The 22,470-nt window shown below is 45.7% G+C and overlaps 1 long non-coding RNA gene across 1 annotated transcript in view; it reads right to left on the reverse strand.

Annotated features, from left to right (window-relative positions):
- LOC135057992 (uncharacterized) overlaps window positions 1-22,415 on the reverse strand; it is a 47,472-nt gene extending 25,057 nt beyond the window's left edge. Inside the window, exons 1-2 of the long non-coding RNA XR_010244514.1 lie at window positions 22,333-22,415; window positions 4,538-4,609 (exon numbers count right to left, since the gene is read on the reverse strand). This is a non-coding gene — a long non-coding RNA (uncharacterized LOC135057992). The remainder of the gene's footprint in view (window positions 1-4,537; window positions 4,610-22,332) is intronic.
- Between the last annotated feature and the right edge of the window lie 55 nt (window positions 22,416-22,470).

Raw genomic sequence — 22,470 nt, forward strand, 5'->3', positions numbered from 1 at the left:
CCGTTCCAATCGTAGTCCACGTGGATCGTAAAGTATGGAAAAGTTCCCCATAAGAAAAAAAAGTTAAAAAACTCATGTCGACCTTTTCATGTGTCGACCTTTCATGTGTCGACATTTTTCATGTGTCGACCATGTGTCCATGTCGACCATAACATGGTCGACCATGTGAACGGATACCATACCTAATTTACTGGAGTAGTCTATGGAGTGGTTGTCCTATAGCAGGAAAGGTTGACTCACACTGTGTACCTCTGTCACAGATGTGGGTATGTCAAACTCTTCCACAGGGCCGGCGCTACCCGCTCAGCGAAGGGATTCAGTGCAGGGAGGCGCTGGGAGGGAGAGACGGGACATAAGGGGCAGAGCTACACGGACCAGGCTGCTGCAGTGCTGTACTGATGGAGACAGTGGCTTAGGTAAGTGGAGGGTGACAGAGAAATGTGTGTGTGTGTGTGTGTGTGTGTGTGTGTGTGTGTGTGTGTGTGTGTGTGTGTGTATATGGTGGGTGTGTATGTGTGTGTCTATATGTGTGAATTGTGTGTGTGCGCACGCGCTTTATGGACGCTACTACTGGGGGGGTGCATTACGTGTAAGGACGCTACTACAGGGGGGGCATTACGTATAAGGACGCAACTACAGGAGGGGGCATTACGTATAATGACGCTACTACTACTGGGGGGGCATTACATATAAGGACGCTACTACAGGGGGGGCATTACGTATAACGACGCTACTACTACTGGGGGGGCATCACATGTAAGGACACTACTACTACTGGGGGGGCCATTACGTGTAAGGACGCTACTACTACTACTGGGGGGGGCATTACGTATAACGCTACTACTACTGGGGGGCGTTACATGTATGGACGCTACTACTACTGGGGGGCATTATGTATAAGGATGTTACTACTACTAAGGGGGGCATTACGTGTAAGGACGCTACTACTACTACTAAGGGGGGCATTACGTATAAGGACGCTACTACTACTGGGGGGGCATTACGTAAAATGTTACTACTACTGGGGGGCGTTACATGTAAGGACGCTACTACTACTGGGGGGCATTATGTATAAGGATGTTACTACTACTGGGGGGGCCATTACGTGTAAGGACGCTACTACTACTACTGGGGGGGGCATTACGTATAAGGACGCTACTACCACTTGGAGTGCACTACGTATAAGGACGCTGCTACTACTGGGGGGGCATTATGTATAAGGACGCTACTACTGGGGGGGTGCATTACGTGTAAGGACGCTACTACGGGGGGGCATTACGTATAAGGACGCAACTACAGGGGGGGCATTACGTATAACGACGCTACTACTACTGGGGGGGCATTACGTATAAGGACGCAACTACAGGGGGGGGCATTACGTATAACGACGCTGCTACTACTACTGTCGGGGGCATTACATATAAGGACGCTACTACAGGGGGGGCATTACGTATAAGGACGCTACTACAGGGGGGCATTACGTATGACGACGCTACTACTACTGGGGGGGCATCACATGTAAGAACGCTACTACTACTGGGGGGGGCATTACGTATAACGACGCTACTACTACTGGGGGGGCATCACATGTAAGGATGCTACTACTACTGGGGGGGCATTACGTATAAGGACGCTACTACAGGGGGGCATTACGTATAACGCTACTACTACTGGGGGGGCGTTACATGTAAGGACGCTACTACTACTGGGGGGCATTATGTATAAGGATGTTACTACTACTGGGGGGGCCATTACGTGTAAGAACGCTACTACTACTACTGGGGGGGGGCATTACGTATAAGGACGCTACTACTACTGGGGGTGCACTACGTATAAGGACGCTACTACTACTTGGAGTGCACTACGTATAAGGACGCTACTACTACTGGGGGAGGCATTATGTATAAGGACGCTAATACTACTGGGGGGGCATTATGCATAAGGACGCTACTACTACGGGTGGGGCATTACGTATAAGATAAATAAGATTGTGCTACATTTTGGCGTAATTTTAAATGGGGGTACTATTGTGTTGCCATGCCCCTTACTTGTGAGACCACACCCCTTTTTCCGGCGCGCACCAAAGGAATATGGGAGGGCGCAAATTTATAGTTTGCAGGGGGGCGCCGAACACCCTAGCACCGGCCCTGCTCTTCCATAAGAACACATAGTGGATGTTTCCCTTTGGTAGTTTAAGTGGAACATTTGGATCATGCTATAATAGTTTATGTTTTTACACTCAAAGCTCTTATTGCACCAAGATTATTGCCTAATTCAAGTGCCTGCTCACCGGACTGTTAGTGTAAAGCAGGGTTGGCCAAACCGGTCCTCGAGATCTACCAACAGTTCATATTTTCCAGGCCTCCTGGAGATCTGTAGAATTGTCAGTTAGGAATGACTGCATCACATCTTAATTAGTAATGACTACACCTGTGCACCAGCTAGGTGGTCTGGAAAATGTGAACTGTTGGTAGATCTCGAGGACTGGTTTGGCCAGCCCTGGTGTAAAGTGTAGGTCTGTATGAATAGGAACTTTGGATGCATAAGTAAAACTTTATGCCAACTTGTGGGGTGGGGGTCTCAGCAGCTCATAGCTGCTAAATACCCTCCTGTTTTTTGTAAAAGCTATTACCAACTATGGTGAAATTAAATGTTCCTACAGCACACTTGCCTACCTGACCCTCTCCATGAGGGAGAAAATGCTCTGTTCCTGGACTTTCCGGGTAATGTATGATTGCCATCACCTGTGGTGAGCTAGTTCATTGATAAGAAAGGTGTTTCACCACAGGTGATGGCAATCATACATTACCAGGAAAGTCCAGGAACAGAGCATTTTCTCCCTCATGGAGAGGGTCAGGTAGGCAAGTATGTCCTGCAGGCACTAGAAGTGCGTACTTCAAGCCCAAGCACTTTCTTTTAGTAAATGGTTGGCACAGTTGCTGCTGTTCAGTATACTGGACAATGGTGCTTAAAACAGTTATCAATGTTACAAACAAGTGGACAATATGAAACATACAGATACATATTTTAAATGAACGCTAACTGAAATAACAAATTCTCCCTGAAAACCCTCAATCACTACTTTAACATAATTGAAATTTCTCCTCTTGTTCTTTTCTTCTTCATTATTCAGTGAGAGAATATCTGACACTTGTCTGCTTTTTACCATTTCCAGTGCTGTCAGACTGTTCCCCAAACTCATCATGGCTTCACTTAGCTGCTAGCCAGTCACAGGTGGCCAGCCTGGGTAATCACTTACTGTTTATCATCACTAAAGAACCCGTTACACATGAAGAAACACTAAAAACTTAAAAAGTTTTTGGAGTTTGTTTGCAAGAATTAATGCCATTTGCAGATGGCGCTGCTTTTAGGAGCATCTGCCCAACCACCGCAGCAATGCTGAATTGCTCCGGTAAGTAAGCATTCACCGATGCAACTTATAGCAACTAGTTAAGCATTAGTTTTTATGTTTTTTTTTTCTTTTTTAATTAATTATGCAAGCAAAGTGTAGTTTACAACAAACGAAAACAGTACATTTTTATATGTAAATGGTGCAAAAACTGTGGTGGGGGGGGTTCAACTAAGACTTATTTTACAAACATGTCTGTTTTATTTTCTTATTTAGGAGTTTTAGGAGGCTATTCATCATTGGGGGCCCAGTTGCGGAGGTAGATACTTAATTACTGAAGCAATTCAGCATTGCTTCTATGCAGGGACAGCTGCTCCGAAAAACAGCTGTACCTGCTATCAGTAAGACTGCTACTTCAGTAACAGGCCCATTAGTGATACTGAATAGGCCCCTAAGGAGCACCGTCCCATTAAACTGGGACCACTGAGGTGATAGCCTCTTCAGGGGTCCCAATATTTTTCAATACACCAGGGAAGTTGGAAAGAGCCTCAGTGGGAAATTTAATAGAATATTATTTTAAATCCCACACATCACTGGCAGTTCAGGCGATCAATACTAGGAAAAAAAAATGCCCCTTGCAGTTAAAACTCGGTTACCCCCATACATTTACATACATTATATAAAGCACTGTTAGCTAGTATTATGCACTCTTAGATTATATAAATTATATAAATTATTATAATTATTATTATTACTATTATTATTATTATTATTATTATTATTATTATTATTATTATTATTATGTGCCAGCATAATAGAGGAAGAAAATACAACTGGGAAAGAGACTTCCATTGATCTATTGCAATACCATTATTATCATAATTTGTATCAGTTGCATTGTTTTTGATACTAGATGAAGGGAATCTGGGGTGAGACTTGTCAGTCATAGCCTGACATAATTTAATTCATTGATGTGTTTAATTATCAATTCAGTCACAGAGAAATAAAGGAAAAATATTTTAGCTACTCATTTCAACAATAGCAGGGTGGGATACAGTATATTTACACCCTTGGTGCCCGAGGCCCACAGTGAAACCTATTTAAATTCATGTTGACTATTCACTATTTCATGTCCACACTGCATGAACACAACAGAGTATGACCTGAATTTAGAAGTAAGATGCATACCTAAGCAAATGAAATCCACACACCAGCATTTTCCTGTCCCCATGGCAGAGACGTGAACAAAACACTGCTCGCCTGAAATAAATGTAAGAAGATTAATTATTGTAGCGCAGTCATGTGACAGGCAAGATAAGGTGTTACCCAGTGAACAGTATCGTATTTACCACTGAGCTTAGTACCACCCGGGACAAAAATAAACCTGAGATAAAACACCAGCACTATCTGTCTGGGACTCATTAATAAACTGTTCTAGAAATCCATAACTAATTAGCTCTCATTTAATTAGAGTTGAGAAACAAAATAGGCAGTCTGACGAGTTCACATACTGATGTAATGGGGTTGTTTGTACAACGCAGAAGCTGACGTTTGATAAAGAGGCCTCAAAAGTTTACATAATAGAAAGCCTTCCTTGACTAAGGTGCTTGCCTATTAATAACTATAGTTATGTGACATTGACAGTGATGTAATAGGGGCAAATATGTAAAAGCCTTCTTTTTAAACAGAACTTTTAATTGGTTGGACAAATAGCGGCATCTAGCCTCTACAGCAGAGGATAGCAGGGATTGGGGTAGCTAAACTGAGTCAATGGGGGGGAGATTCAATTGTTTGAAAAGTCAGTTGGGTGTCTGTTTTTTCCTATCTAATAGACAGGAAAATACAGACACCCAACCGAATTTTCAAACATTTCAATTCCCCCCATTGAGTCAGTGCTGCATCCTCGGTCACAGCAGATCAGAAAAGATATGCTAATGCACACAGTAGCCATCTTTTGTAATGTGATGCTCAATGTCGGCTTCTCAGATCCGCTGCATGTATCTGAAGACACAGCATCGGTTGCACATCGGAAACATTGGTCGGAAAACATTGTTGCTCTATGGTTGCTCAGAATGTCTGCTACAACTAAGCTGCCAGGGTCAGTGAAACTGTGTCTGAAGATGCAGTAGCTGGCTGTGACATGCCCCCAAAATGGTGCTGGCGCTCCTCCATTTTTAATAATTACCACTCTCTGTCACCGCCCCCAAACGGTTGCAGTCTGTCAATCAAACTGCATCTAAAACCACACTGCGACCGCCAGTGCAAGTGTATTAGGGCAAATACGCAATGTAGCTCAGAAGTATGTGCAGACCACAAGCCATCGATCATTTGGCAAAGAATCGAAACTGTGTAGACCTCCTGGTACTTTATCACGCTCCACATTATCTCTCTCCAAGCAGATGCCTGGATGCAAAATAAATGAAGGAAAGGGTTCTTCACAGTAAGGGCAGTAAAATGTGGAATTCTCTGCCAGAGAAGGTAGTAATGGGGTGCTCAGTCAATATGTTTAAAAATGGATTAGATAAATTCCTAGCTGAAAGAAATCTCCAAGGATATAGCATTTAAAGGAAGAGAATGTTAGAAATGAATTATAGTTGTTATTTAGAATTAAAAACATAACTTCATCTGGGTCAACTTCATCTGGGTCATTATAGTTAAACTATAGTTACATACAGATTAGTGTAAGAATTATAATACAGGTTGAACTCCATGGACATTTTGTCTTTTTCAACCTCATTAACTATGTTACTATGTTACTATGTATGTCAAGACAGTCATGTCATATTCAAGGAATATTTTAATTTCTGTTCTATAGAGAGAAAACTTTTACATAAATTGCCCTCAAGTAGCTGTGAAAGACATGGATAAAAAGAGAGAAAGAAGGATGAGGCACTTGGCCCTTTTGTAACCCTTTGGCACCCATGCTTGGACTTCATCCCGAGCACACTTATAGAAAAGAACATTCTCAATATCTTTTAATCAATATAGCAAGCTCAGATGTACTCTATTTTACATTATTATTACACATAGTTTCTTTTATATTTGTACAGCTACATAAATCCTCTGCAGAAAGGCACTATATATATGTTAATATAGTTTTTTTTCCTTTATATAGGACAGGTAATATCTTATTTGAATTATCATCAGACATGAGGTACGCTATATTGATTTTCACAGGCTATACCACCTGTGACATATACTTTATCTTTATTATTACAATTATAAATAAAATCTAATATTAATTTTATTTCTGGTTCTTTATTCTCCCAGGGGGACTTGAAGTACTGAATATGAGAAAAGAACAGAGCATATAGAATGCAATATAAACTTTGAATGACTAATATGGTTCTCGCTTTTTATTAAAGAAAATTGGCACTTAGAAATGGGAATAAATAAGGTAAATCAATGTTTTGACTAAGGGGCTAGTTATGATGGTTGGGTTTAATTGTAAGGGTACAAGAATTAATTATCTTAACAGAATTAATTCAGTGAGCTTGGAGTATGTAATTAAGGAGTTCATGAATATGAATGTATTAATTGATGATGATAGGGGATAATTCATATTACAGATGAGTAAGTTTATGTTTGTGAAGGGTTTAATAATGCTGAATGAGGTAGCTCTCTGTATTGCATTATGGTCACTAGGATACTCTGTATTGTATGGCAGTCATTAGGATACTTTATGTATTCTACTGCGGTGACTAAAATGCTTTCTAGGTTATATGGTGGACATTAAGCTATTCTGTGTAATTTATTGTTGTCACTAAAATGCTCTCTCTGTTTTTGTATGGTTACAAGAATACTTTCTATAGTGTACAGTATATTGGGCACCAGGATGTTCTATGTCTTTTATTGGTGCCACAAGAATGTTCTCAAGTATTGTATGGAGGTTAACAGGATGATCTCTGCAGGTCAGACTGGTGAGGTAGGGGTTTTGAGGAAATCCCCAATGGGACCACCACACTTGTAGCTCTATCCACTACCATGGGTGGGTGAGTCCAAGACCGCCATTCACAACCTACCTGGCCACGAAGCAGCTACACTTACAATAAATCTGTGGTGCGAGCTGCCGCCTGTCATTGAATGATCAGAAAGTCAAGTGTCACCTGTCTATTGCTCTGAGGGCCGGTTACCCTGGACTTGTAGCTCCACCTACTCCTACAGGTGGGTGGGGCAGAGCCTTTTGTACGCCATCTACAACGCAACCAGCTGCATGATGCATTTTAAACTTGGGAAGCAGCTCCATGATGCCTTTTTGACTTGGGACAGATGTTGGATAGATAAAGTATACATTATTTTTCAACATACAGTGCATCCGGAAAGTATTCACAGCGCTTCACTTTTTCCACATTTTGTTATGTTACAGCCTTATTCCAAAATGGAATAAATTAATTTTTTCCCTCAAAATTCTACATACAATACCCCATAATGACAATGTGAAAAAAGTTTTTTTGAGATTTTTGCAAGTTTATTAAAAATAAAAAAACAAGAAATCACACGTACATAAGTATTAATGGCCTTTGCTTAATACTTTGTTGATGCACCATTGGCAGCAATTACAGTCTCAAGTCTTTTTGAATATGATGCCACAAGCTTGGCACACCTATCTTTGGGCAGTTTCGCCCATTCCTCTTTGCAGCACCTCTCAACCTCCATTAGGTTGGATGGAAAGTGTCGGTGCACAACCATTTTCAGATCTCTCCAGAGATGTTCAATCGGATTCAAGTCTGGGTTCTGGCTGGGCCACTCAAGGACATTTACAGAGTTGTCCTGAAGCCACTCATTGATATCTTGGCTGTGTGCTTAGGGTCGTTGTCCTACTGAAAGATGAACCGTCACCCCAGTCTGAGGTTAAGAGCACTCTGGAGCGGGTTTTCAACCAGGATGTCTCTGTACATTGCTGCATTCATTTTTCCCTCTATCCTGACTAGTCTACCAGTTCCTGTCACTGAAAAACATACCCACAGCATGATGCTGCCACCACATACCCTCCAACATGACCTGCCCCACTAGGTACAAAATGCTCTGTTTCTAGACTTCCCTTTTAATTTATTTAGCTTTCTTTATTTTAGCTTTCTTATCATTTAACTAGTTCAACACAGGTGATGGAAATCATAAATTAAGAGGGAAGTCCAGAAACAGAGCATTTTGTACCTAGTGGGGCGGGTCATGTTGGAGGGTCTGCCACCACCATGCTTCACTGTAGGGATGGTATTGGCCTGGTGATGAGCGGTGCCTGGTTTCCTCCAAACATGACGCCTGGCATTTACTCCAAAGAGTTCAATCTTTGTCTCATCAGACCAGACAAGTTTGCTTCTTATGGTCTGAGAGTCCTTCAGTTGCATTTTGGCAAACTCCAGGCGGGCTGCCATGTGCTTTTTACTAAGGAGTGGCTTTTGTCTGGCCACTCTACCATACAGGCCTGATTGCAAGACTGTTGCAGAGATGGTTGTCCTTCTAGAAGGTTCTCCTCTCTCCACAGAGGAATGCAGTAGCTCTGACAGAGTGACCATCGGGTTCTTGGTCACCTCCCTGACTACTGCCCTTCTTCCCTGATTGCTCAGTTTTGACGGCCGGCCAGCTCTAGGAAGAGTCCTGGTGGTTCCAAACTTCTTTAATTTACAGATGATGGAGGCCACTGCTCATTGGGAACGTCAAAGCAGCAGATATTATTTTGCCCCCTTCCAAAGATTTGTGCCTCGAGACAATGCTGTCTCAGAGGTCTACAGACAATTCCTTTGACTTCATGACTGGTTTGTGCTCAGACATGCACTGTCAAGTGTGGGACCTTATATAGACAGGTGTGTGCCTGTCCAAATCATGTCCAATCAACTGAATTTACCACAGGTGGACTCCAATTAAACTGTAGGAACATCCCAAGAATGATAAGTGAAAACAGGAAGCACCTGAGCTCAATTTTGAGCTTCACGGCAAAGGATGTGAATACTTATGTACATGTGATTTCGTAGGGTTTTATTTTTAATCTATATTTGCAAAAGTCTAAAAAAACTTTTTTCACATTGTCATTATGGAGTATTGGTGGTCATTCCGAGTTGTTCGCTAGCTGTTTTAGGTCGCTGTGCAGCGATCAGGCAAAAAAACAGCATTTCAGCGCATGCGTATGCGGCGCAATGAGCACGCGTGACGTACTTTCACAACAGCCGAAGTAGTTTCACACAAGGTCTAGCGACGCTTTTCAGTCGCACTGCTCGCCGCAGAGTGATTGACATGAAGTGGGCGTTTCTGTGAGGTGACTGACTGTTTTCAGGGTGTGTGTGGAAAAACGCAGGCGTGACAGATACAAACGTAGGCGTGCCGGGGGAAACGCAGGCATGGCTGGTCGAACGCAGGGCGTGTTCGTGACGTCAAAACAGGAACTAAATAGTCTGAAGTGATCGCAAGGTAGGAGTAGGTCTGGAGCTGCTCAGAAACTACACAAACTTTTTTTGTAGCTGCGCTGCGATCCTTTTCGTTCGCACTTCTGCTAAGATAAGATACACTCCCAGAGGGCGGCGGCTTAGCATTTGCATGGCTGCTAAAAGCAGCTAGCGAGCGAACAACTCGGAATGAGGGCCATTGTGTGTAGAATTTTGAGGGGAAAAAATAATTTATTCCATTTCGGAATGAGGCTGTAACATTACAAAATGTTGAAAAAGTGAAGCACTGTGAATACTTTCCAGATGCACTGTACATATTGGACACTATGGGGCTGATTCAGAGATGGACATAGATGCATTTCTGTATGCAGTGGCTGCGTCCTTCTGGTCTGCGGACGCGCACTGGCCACAGTGCGTGTGCATGACCCTTCTCCTTGCGGCCACATCGGCGGCAAATGGGGATGTGCGGGAGCATTTTTGTAGTGGCTTAAAAAAAAAAAAAAAGTACCGCGGACCTCCTGACAGCGCAGCTATATATATATGTACGTAATGGTCAGAATACCGACAGCGGATGCAGGACGTACAGATTTGGAACAGTGGGGAAATACACCAGTTAGCTCTCTGAGCTGCCTCCCCCTATGCAACATACTGCTCTCCCCCAAAGGAGGGATTGTGGGCAGTGATCAGAGAGATAGGAATATGAGGGGGGAGTGGGACAGAGATGAGATGGAGGAGGGGACTTAGATGAAAGATACACGGGGCCAGCAACAATAGCTAACAACCCAGCAAATGATTGGTCAAAATATTAGCAGGAAATACTTGATTTAAGCATTTAGGAGCTCATTCATCGCTGGCGGCATCAGCGTCCCGCTGCGTAACCTTAAACATTGCGACCGCAGTGTGATTGACAGCGACGGGCATTCGCAGGGTGGCGATGCGGCATTGGGGGGTGTGGTGGGCCAAATGGAGGCATTCTGGGAGCGTTTCCAGGGCGACTGCGTGACATCACATGCAGCCGATCCGATTTAAAAAATGTTGCCGGGCTATCTGACAAGGCAGACAGGCTGCATTGCCAACCCATTTCTTGCATAGGTAGAGGCACATATTTCTTGTACAGGTACAGGAACCCATTTATTGTACAGGCACAGGCACATGTTTCTTGTATAGGCACAGGCAAACATTTCTTGTACAGGCACACGCACACATTTGTTGTACAGGTACATGCACTCATTTCTTGTACAGGTACATGCACTCAATTCTAGCACAGTTACATGCACTCAGTTCTTGTACAGGCACAGGCACACATTTTCAATTACAGGCACACGTTTCTTGTACAGGCACAGACACTAATTTCTTGTAGAGGCCCAGGCACACATTTCTTGTACATGTACAGGAACACATTTATTGTAAAAGTACATGTACTCATTTCTTGTACATGGCTACATGCATTCATTTTCTGTACAAGCGCAGGCACACGTCTCTTATACAGGAACACTATCTTGTATAGGCACACGCACACATTTCTTGTACAGGAACACGCATTAATTTCTTGTACAGGTACATGCACTCAGTTCTTGTACAGGCACATGCACACCAGGGACGTGCAGTCAGGGGAGGCAGTGCCTCCCCTGTCATTAATGAGTAAAATAATACAAAGAAGATACTTATGACACATAAGTACTTATGACACTCCTTTATTATTTTACTCATCATTAAACAGTGTAAAATGTGTTTGGGAGGCACCGATCGTGGTGCCTCACGTAGTGATTGGGGAAAGATATGGGAGCGGGGGGCGGACGCGGGTGGGGCCTAGCAATGGCAGGAAAAGCCCATTGAAATAACATGGGAAAGTGGCACCATTAGAGGTGCCGCTTTCATACAGGGATGTGCTTTCAACCTATGAAAGCACGCCCCTGTGAGTGAGGCCACAGTGATTGGCCAGCGGATCCGTCACTGGATCCGCTGTCAATCACTGTGTGGGTGTCGGTGGCGGCGGAGGTGCGGGATGCGGCGGGCCAGGTGGCGGATGTGCGGGCGGCGGAGATGCGGGCGGCGTTAGCGGGACGCGGCGGTCAGGGCCATTCTGCAGAGTTTGGCAGCGGAGCGGTACCCATTTCAAAAATGGCGCCTCAGCGTCATTTTTTAAATTCAAGATGGCCACCGCGAGGCAGCGGCTGTCAGTCCGACGGTGGAGGAGGAGCAGAGAAGAGCTCCTGAAGAAAGAAGATGCCATGGAAGTCCTGGATGGGCGGCGGCTATGCAAAAGAGCTTAGCAGCCGCCGCTCACCAGGTGAAGACGCTGGAAGCCCTGGGAAGGCAGTGGCCATGCAAAAGAGCTTAAAGGCTGCTGCCTCCTAGGTGAAGACGCCAGAAGCCCTGAGGAGGTGGTGCCCCCCAAGATGAAGACGCCGGATGACCTGGGAAGGCCACTGCCCCCAGGTGAAGACCCTTTGTAATAAAGCTTATTTTAAAGAATGTGTAGTGTTTTTTTCATATTTTCTTTACAGGTGGACTACATGTGCCAGCGGTCACGTTATGTCCAGGAATGCTGGCACTTGTGGTACTCCAAGTGCCAGCATGCTGGGACAGGCTTGCTGGGACCTGTAGGCCACCTGTAAGGAACAATATTAGCATACAATGAACTCCTCACCCACCGCCACCAGGGGTGCGGGGCATAGCACTGGGCTATCAGCCCAGTGCTGGTTGTTGCTCGGGAGGGGGGACCCCATTTTGATTTTTTGGGGGCCCCACTTTCTGAGGAATTCCAGCCCCGGGCTGACTGGTTTGGGGGGTGTTGGGACCCCACACTGAGTGCCTCCGCTGCTATGGCATTACCCCCCCTGGCTGGTTCTGCCTGGTGCTGGTTTTAGTGGTGTGTGGTGGGGGGACTGCACTTTTTTTTTTCCGGGGGGAGTGGGGGGTGTTCAGCTGCCAGTGCCTCCCCAGCTGGTGAGCTCACCGCACTTCACTGTTGCACACATTTTCAAATACAGGCACACGTTTCTTGTACAGGCACAGACACTCATTTCTTGTAGAGGCCCAGGCACACATTTCTTGTACATGTACAGGAACACATTTATTGTAAAGGTACATGTACTCATTTCTTGTACATGCATTAATTTTCTGTACAAGCGCAGGCACACGTCTCTTATACAGGAACACTATCTTGTATAGGCACACGCACACATTTCTTGTACAGGAACACGCATTAATTTCTTGTACAGGTACATGCACTCAGTTCTTGTACAGACACATGCATAGCACACATTTTCAATTACAGACACACGTTTCTTGCACAGACACTCATTTCTTGTAGAGGCCCAGGCACACATTTCTTGTACATGTACAGGAACACATTTGTTGTAAAAGTACAAGTACACATTTCTTGTACAGGCACAGGCACACATTACTTGTACAGGCACTGGCACACATTTTCATGTACAGGCACAGGCACACATTTAATGTACAGGCACAAGCACACCTTTCTTGTACAGGCACAAGCACACCTTTCTTGTACAGGCACACATTTCTTGTACAGGCAGGCACAGGCAAACATTTCTTGTACAGGCATAGGCTCTTGTTTCTTATAAAGACACAGGCACACCTTTCTTGTACAGGCACAGGCAGACATTTCTTGTACTGGCACCAGTGCCAGATTAAGGTCCACATGGGCCTGGAGCTGACATTTGTGAAGGGCCTATTGTGTGCCGCAGCAGATGATGTGACTATTGCCATGGAGGTGTGACTAGTTATGTGTGGGGTGGCCTTTGCCATGGAGTGTGACTAGCGCCTACCTCGAAAACCTCAGTCACATTTCTCTGGCTACAAGACACAGACTGCCTATCCCTGAATAGCAGCGGCCAGCAGGTCGTCCCTGATTATTAATATTATTACCCTTTATTTATATGGTGCCACAAGGGTTCCGCAGCGCCCAATTACAGAGTACATAAATAGGCAAAACAAGAAAACAGTGACTTTCAGTTGAAGACAATATACTGTAGGACAAGTACCGGGTATATAAACATAGCTTCATCAGCAGACGACACTGAAATAAATATCAGGGTGGCAGAGAACTGGGGGATTTAGTGCCGTCGAAGGGAGTATGAAGTAAAAGTAAACAGTGAGCGTTAAACAGAGAGTTAGGAGGAGAGTTGGCTGGGTTTGGTGAAGAAGTGGGTCTTGAGAGCCCGTTTGAAGGTTTGTAGAGAGGTGGAGAGTCTGAGGGGGGAGTGGTAGAGAATTCCAGAGAAAGGGAGCAGCATGTGAGAAATCTTGGAGGTAGGAGTGGGAGGAAGTAATCCGTAGGCAGGAGAGTCGGCATGCATTATACTAAGGTTTCATTCCCACATATTATACACAGATACCTCTCCACCTACAGAGCTCACTACCTAACACGTATCACACAGATACTAGGCGCTTGTCCGCAGATCTCACAATCTTACAAACATATCTCACAGATAGGGAGTTTCAACATCCCCAGAGCTTACAATCAAATACTGTACATGTCATCACACATACCTAGTAATATCACCCAGGATTTACAATCAAACACATGTGCCATAAACCTTCTAAACTTTTGTCCATCGGTTTACAATCTTATCTAACAGCAGCATAATCCAAGGTCTCACTGATATTTGTATCTTGTTTTAGGAGCTGACAATCATATGTTGCTCTCTCCCCAACTAGAGCTTGTTATTCCACTACACAGGTACCATCAGAGAGACCTCACCTACAACTTGCCACCTAGTACGTATCACACATCCCCAAAATCAGATAATATGATGCAAAATTCAGATTTAAGTGTGCAGGTTCCTTGCCCACAGAGCTTGCAATCGCAGAGATTGCCTTCTCACCTGGGAGGGGCAGGGAGTTGAGACAGGGGCCAAAGCAGCGGCTCCGTGCTCTCCCAAAACTCTTCTCTGCTGCTGGAGCAGGGGCCTGAGACGTCAGAGCTCCTTCCCACTGCACCAGGGTTGAGACTTTTAGTTTGACTGCATAGCTCAGGCTCTCGCCTGATAACAAGCAGCCCTGTCACAATCACGCGGGCCGCCTTCACAGAGCTGAGGGTAAGCACAGCTCAACTGCCCCTGGTGCACTGGTGGTGTGGCAGCGCTTGGTGTGGCATCACACTTCACTTGCATTTGAAGAACCCCGTGCGAGGTTAATTTTTGCTGGATGGCAGGGGGAGAGATTAGTTGCGGTGCGAGTGAGCGGGACCTCAAGTGCCTGCTGGCAGCTGGATTTTTTTTTCTCCTGTCTCTAGCAGGTGTTGAAGCTACATCTGCCCCATTATTAATCCAACCCTGGCTGGCACCCTGTTCACACTGTAGCTGTGCTGCGAGCATCAGTGTACACGGACGCATCTGTATGTATGTTGATCGCACGCTGCTGATTTTCGCAGCGCAGCGATCAGGGTACTACTGCGCATGCGTATGCACCGCAATGCGCATGCGCGTCATACGGGTACAAACAGCATCGTTGCTGGGCAATACTTCTAGCAACGAATTCATTCGCACGGGTGATCGCAAGGAGATTGACAGAAAAGGGCGTTTATGGGTGTCAACTGACCATTTTCTGGGAGTGGTAGGGAAAACGCAGGCGTGTCCAGGCGTTTGCAGGGCGGGCGTCTGACGTCAATTCCGGGACCGGACAGGCTGAAGTGATCGCAAGGGGTGAATAAGTTCAGACCTACTCAGAAACTGCAAAAAACTTTTTTGTCCCGCTCGGCTGCACATGCGATCGCACACTTGCAAAGCGAAAATACACTCCCCAGTGGGCGGCGACTATGCGTTTGCACGGCTGCAAAAAGAAGCTAGCTAGCGATCAACTCGGAATGAGGGCCATAGAACAGTAATACATACACATAGTATACATAGAAAAAAATAAGAATTTACTTACCGATAATTCTATTTCTCGGAGTCCGTAGTGGATGCTGGGGTTCCTGAAAGGACCATGGGGAATAGCGGCTCCGCAGGAGACAGGGCACAAAAGTAAAGCTTTTACAGGTCAGGTGGTGTGTACTGGCTCCTCCCCCTATGACCCCCCTCCAGACTCCAGTTAGGTACTGTGCCCGGACGAGCGTACACAATAAGGGAGGATTTTGAATCCCGGGTAAGACTCATACCAGCCACACCAATCACACCGTACAACTTGTGATCTAAACCCAGTTAACAGTATGATAACAGAGGAGCCTCTGAAAGATGGCTTCCTAAACAATAACCCGAATTAGTTAACAATAACTATGTACAAGTATTGCAGATAATCCGCACTTGGGATGGGCGCCCAGCATCCACTACGGACTCCGAGAAATAGAATTATCGGTAAGTAAATTCTTATTTTCTCTATCGTCCTAAGTGGATGCTGGGGTTCCTGAAAGGACCATGGGGATTATACCAAAGCTCCCAAACGGGCGGGAGAGTGCGGATGACTCTGCAGCACCGAATGAGAGAACTCCAGGTCCTCCTTTGCCAGGGTATCAAATTTGTAAAAATTTACAAACGTGTTCTCCCCTGACCACGTAGCTGCTCGGCAGAGTAGTAATGCCGAGACCCCTCGGGCAGCCGCCCAAGATGAGCCCACCTTCCTTGCGGAATGGGCCTTAACAGATTTAGGCTGTGGCAGGCCTGCCACAGAATGTACAAGTTGAATTTTGTTACAAATCCAACGAGCAATCGACTGCTTAGAAGCAGGTGCACCCAACTTGTTGGGTGCATACAGTATAAACAGCGAGTCAGATTTTCTGACTCCAGCCGTCCTTTAAATGTATATTTTTAAGGCTCTGACAACGTCCAACAACTTGGAGTCCTTCAAGTCGTCTGTAGCCGCAGGCACTACAATAGGCTGGTTCAGGTGAAACGCTGATACCACCTTAGGGAGAAAATGCGGACGCGTCCGCAGCTCTGCCCTATGTCGAATGGAAAATTAAATAAGGCTTTTATAAAACAAAGCCGCCAGTTCAGATACTCTCCCGGCCGAAGCCAGGGCCAGTAACATAGTCACTTTCCATGTGAGATATTTCAAATCCACCTTCTTTAGTGGTTCAAACCAATTTGATTTGAGGAAATCTAAAACTACATTTAGATCCCACGGTGCCACCTTAGGCACCACAGGAGGCTGTATATGCAGTACTCCTTTGATAAAAATCTGGACCTCAGGGACTGAGGCCAATTCTTTTTGGAAGAATATTGATAGGGCCGAAATTTGAACCTTAATAGATCCCAATTTGAGACCCATAGACAATCCTGATTGCAGGAAATGTAGAAAAACGACCCAGTTGAAATTCCTCCATCGGAGCACTCCGCTGCTCGCACCACGCAACATATTTTTGCCAAATACGGCGATAATGCTTCGCGGTGACTTCCTTCCTTGCCTTTATCAAGGTAGGAATGACTTCTTCTGGAATGCCTTTTCCTTTTAGGATCTGGCATTCAAACGCCATGCCGTCAAACGCAGCCGCGGTAAGTCTTGAAAAAGACAAGTACCCTGCTGAAGCAGGTCCCTTCTCAGAAGTAGAGGCCACGGATCGTCCGTGACCATCTCTTGAAGTTCCGGGTACCAAGTCCTTCTTGGCCAATCCGGAGCCACTAGTCTTACTCCACTTTGCCGTATAATCCTCAATACCTTTGGTATGAGAGGCAGAGGAGGAAACACATATACCGACTGGTACACCCAAGGTGTTACCAGCGCGTCCACAACTATTGCCTGCGGATCTCTTGACCTGGCGCAATACCTGTCCAGTGTTTTGTTGAGGCGAGACGCCATCATGTCCACCATTGGTTTTACCCAACGGTTTAATAGCATGTGGAAAACTTCTGGATGAAGTCTCCACTCTCCCGGGTGAAGGTCGTGTCTGCTGAGGAAGTCTGCTTCCCAGTTGTCCACGCCCGGGATGAATACTGCTGACAGTGCTATCACGTGATTCTCCGCCCAGCGAAGGATCCTGGCAGCTTCTGCCATTGCCCTCCTGCTTCTTGTGCCGCCCTGTCTGTTTACATGGGCGACTGCCGTGATGTTGTCCGACTGGATCAACACCGGTCTTCCTTGAAGCAGAGGTTCCGCCTGGCTTAGAGCATTGTAGATTGCTCTTAGTTCCAGAATGCTTATGTGAAGAGACTTTTTCAGGCTCGACCACACTCCCTGGAAATTTCTTCCCTGTGTGACTGCTCCCCAGCCTCTCTGGCTGGCACCCGTGGTCACCAGGATCCAATCCTGCATGCCGAATCTGCGGCCCTCCAATAGATGAGCCTCCTGCAACCACCACAGAAGGGATACCCTTGTCCTCGGCGACAGGGTTATCCGCAGGTGCATCTGAAGATGCGACCCTGACCATTTGTCCAACAGATCCCTTTGCATGGAATCTGCCGAAAGGGATTGCTTCGTAAGAAGCTACCATTTTTTCCCAGGACTCTTGTGCATTGATGTACAGACACCTTTCCTGGTTTTAGGAGGTTCCTGACCAGGTCAGATAACTCCTTGGCTTTTTCTTCGGGAAGAAAAACCTTTTCTGAACTGTGTCCAGAATCATCCCCAGGAACAGCAGACGAGTTGTCGGCATTAATTGGGATTTTGGAATATTCAGAATCCATCCGTGCTGCTTTAGCACCTCTTGAGATAGTGCTAAACCCATCTCTAGCTGTTCTCTGGACCTTGCCCTTATTAGGAGATCGTCCAAGTATGGGATAATTAATACGCCTTTTCTTCGAAGAAGAAATATTATCTCGGCCATTACCTTTGTAAAGACCCGAGGTGCCGTGGACAAACCAAACGGCAGCGTCTGAAACTGATAGTGACAGTTTTGTACAACGAACCTGAGGTACCCCTGGTGTGAGGGGTAATTGGAACGTGGAGATACGCATCCTTGATGTCCAAGGATACCATAAAGTCCCCTTCTTCCAGGTTCGCTATCACTGCTCTGAGTGACTCCATCTTGAACTTGAACTTCTTTATGTACAGGTTCAAGGACTTCAGATTTAGAAAAGGCCTTACCGAGCCATCCGGCTTCGGTACCACAAAAGGAGTGGAATAATACCCCTTCCCTTGTTGTAGAAGAGGTACCTTGACTATCACCTGCTGAGAATACAGCTTGTGAATGGCTTCCAAAACCGTCTCCCTTTCTGAGGGGGACGTTGGTAAAGCAGACTTCAGGAAACGGTGAGGTGGCTCTGTCTCTAATTTCAAACTGTACCCCTGAGATATTATCTGCAGGATCCAGGGATTTACCTGCGAGTGAGCCCACTGCGCGCTGTAATTCTTGAGACGACCGCCTACCGCCCCCGAGTCCGCTTGCGAAGCCCCAGCGTCATGCTGAGGCTTTTGTAGAAGCCGGGGAGTGCTTCTGTTCCTGGGAAGGAGCTGCCTGTTGCTGTCTCTTCCCTCGTCCTCTGCCTCGTGGCAGATATGAATAGCCCTTTGCTCTCTTATTTTTAAAGGAACGAAAAGGCTGCGGTTGAAAGGTCGGTGCCTTTTTCTGTTGGGGAGTGACTTGAGGTAGAAAAGGTGGATTTCCCGGCCGTAGCCGTGGCCACCAAATCCGATAGACCGACCCCAAATAACTCCTCTACGCATCGCCTGTCCACTGTCGTGTCCATAAAGCTCTTCTGGCCGAAATGGACATAGCACTTACCCGTGATGCCAGTGTGCAGATATCTCTCTGTGCATCACGCATATAAAGAAATGCATCCTTTATTTGTTCTAACGACAGTAAAATATTGTCCCTGTCCAGGGTATCAATATTTTCGATCAGGGACTCTGACCAAACTACCCCAGCACTGCACATCCAGGCAGTCGCAATAGCTGGTCGTAGTATAACACCTGCATGTGTGTATATACCTTTTTGGATATTTTCCATCCTCCTATCTGATGGATCTTTAAGTGCGGCCGTCTCAGGAGAGGGTAACGCCACTTGTTTTGATAAGCGTGTTAGCGCTTTGTCCACCCTAGGAGGTGTTTCCCAGCGCTCCCTAACCTCTGGCGGGAAAGGGTATAAAGCCAATAACTTCTTTGAAATTAGCAGTTTTTTATCGGGGCACCCCACGCTTCATCACACACGTCATTTAATTCTTCTGATTCGGTAAAAACTACTGGTAGTTTTTTCACACCCCACATAATACCCTGTTTAGTGGTACCTGTAGTATCAGCTAAATGTAACATCTCCTTTATTGCCAAAATCATATAACGTGTGGCCCTTTTGGAAAATACGGTTGATTCGTCACCTTCACTACCGGAATCAGTGCCTGTGTCTGGGTCTGTGTCGACCGACTGAGGCAAGGGGCGTTTTACAGCCCCTGACGGTGTTTGAGGCGCCTGGACAGGCACTAAGTGAGTGTCCGGCCGCCTCATGTCGGCAAACGACTGCTTAAGCGAGTTGACGCTATCCCGTAATTCCACAAATAAAGGCATCCATTCTGGTGTCGACCCCCTAGAAGGTGACATCCTCATATTTGGCAATTGCTCCGCCTCCACACCAATAACGTCCTCATACATGTCGACACACACGTACCGACACACAGCAGACACACAGGGAATGCTCTATACGAAGACAGGACCCACTAGCCCTTTGGGGAGACAGAGGGAGAGTCTGCCAGCACACATCAAAAAGCGCTATATATGACAGGGATAGCCTTATGATTAAGTGCTCCCTTATAGCTGCTTTTATATTAATATATTGCCATTTATTTTGCCCCCCCTCTCTGTTATACCCTGTTTCTGTAGTGCAGTGCAGGGGAGAGACCTGGGAGCCTTCCTGACCAGCGGAGCTGTGACAGAAAATGGCGCCGTGTGCTGAGGAGATAGGCCCCGCCCCTTTTCCGGCGGGCTCGTCTCCCGCTATTTAGTACATTTAGGCAGGGGTAAATATCTCCATATAGCCTCTGGGGCTATATGTGAGGTATTTTTAGCCTTTTTAAAGGTTTACATTTGCCTCCCAGGGCGCCCCCCCCCAGCGCCCTGCACCCTCAGTGACTGCCGTGTGAAGTGTGCTGAGAGGAAAATGGCGCACAGCTGCAGTGCTGTGCGCTACCTTAAGAAGACTGCAGGAGTCTTCAGCCGCCGATTCTGGACCTCTTCTTGCTTCAGCATCTGTGAGGGGGCCGGCGGCGTGGCTCCGGTGACCATCCAGGCTGTACCTGTGATCGTCCCTCTGGAGCTTCATGTCCAGTAGCCAAGAAGCCAATCCATCCTGCACGCAGGTGAGTTCACTTCTTCTCCCCTCTGTCCCTCGTTGCAGTGATCCTGTTGCCAGCAGGAATCACTGTAAAATAAAAAACCTAAGCTAAACTCTCTAAGCAGCTCTTTATGAGAGCCACCTAGAATTGCACCCTTCTCGTCCGGGCACAAAAATCTAACTGGAGTCTGGAGGGGGGTCATAGGGGGAGGAGCCAGTACACACCACCTGACCTGTAAAAGCTTTACTTTTGTGCCCTGTCTCCTGCGGAGCCGCTATTCCCCATGGTCCTTTCAGGAACCCCAGCATCCACTTAGGACGATAGAGAAATTATAAATATAAAATTATATACATATATATATATATATATACACACATACATACATACATACATACATACATATACTGTGTATATATATATATATATATACACACATACATACATATACTGTGTGTGTATATATATATATATATATACACACTATACATAGTATGCATGCATGGGATGCAGTCAGCATACCGGCGTTCAGGATATCGGCATTTGGAATGCTGATGCCGGAATACCAACATTGGTCAGAATGCTGGTGCGGGATACACACGTGGATAAAAACCCGAACGTAAGTGTGCTGTGGTAGGAGATGGAGGGGAAAGGTTTAGGCTGTGGGAGGGTTAGTATTAGGCTGCAGGAAGAGGGTTAGTTGTGGGGAGAGGGGGTTAGGCACCACCGGGAAGGGTTAGGCTGCGGGGGTGGAAAGGTTAGCTTTAGGCTACATGTGTGTGGGGGGTGGGTTAGGTTTAGGCATCACCGAGTAAAGTTAGGGTCAGGCTGCGGGAAGGGAGGGTTAGGTGGGGGAGTAGATGAAGGTTAGTAATAGTATACTTACCTTCCAGGTGTCAAGATTTGGCATGTAAGGGTGATGTTGTCTGTATTCTGACCGCTGCCATCACAAAGATCCCGATACCATCCCTGCATGCATATATAGCGTATAGTATATATATATATATATATATATATATATATATATATATGTATATATATATATATATATATATATATAAAGCACACACATACAATACACATGCATATATAGCGTATAGTATATTATATATATATATATATATATATATATAAAGCACACACATACAATACACATGCATATATAGCGTATAGTATATTATATATATATATATATATATATATATATATATAAAGCACACACATACAATACACGTACATAATATACATATATATGCAGAGTACATGTTGTATACATAGTATAGATAACTATACATACTGCAAAAGAGCAGGGAGGGTGTTACAGGAGGTGCTGGATAGAGATGGAACTTGTAGGTTTTGGTGAGGCGAAATCAAGCTTATAAAAGTAATTATCCTGTACAGTACTATACACATGTATGTGTGTGTGACACACTGACAGGTGACTAACCATCTCTCCTGTGTTGAGTTCCTGGCTGCAATATCATTCTGCAGCCTGCTGCCCGGGTAGTTGCTGGTCTGTGTGTGGGTGGGGGGGTGTCTGTGCTCTGATTGGCTGAGTGACTGTGTGTGATGTGTCACTCAGCCA

This window comes from Pseudophryne corroboree, chromosome 3, assembly GCF_028390025.1.
Source record: "Pseudophryne corroboree isolate aPseCor3 chromosome 3, aPseCor3.hap2, whole genome shotgun sequence".
Classification (NCBI taxonomy): domain Eukaryota; kingdom Metazoa; phylum Chordata; class Amphibia; order Anura; family Myobatrachidae; genus Pseudophryne; species Pseudophryne corroboree.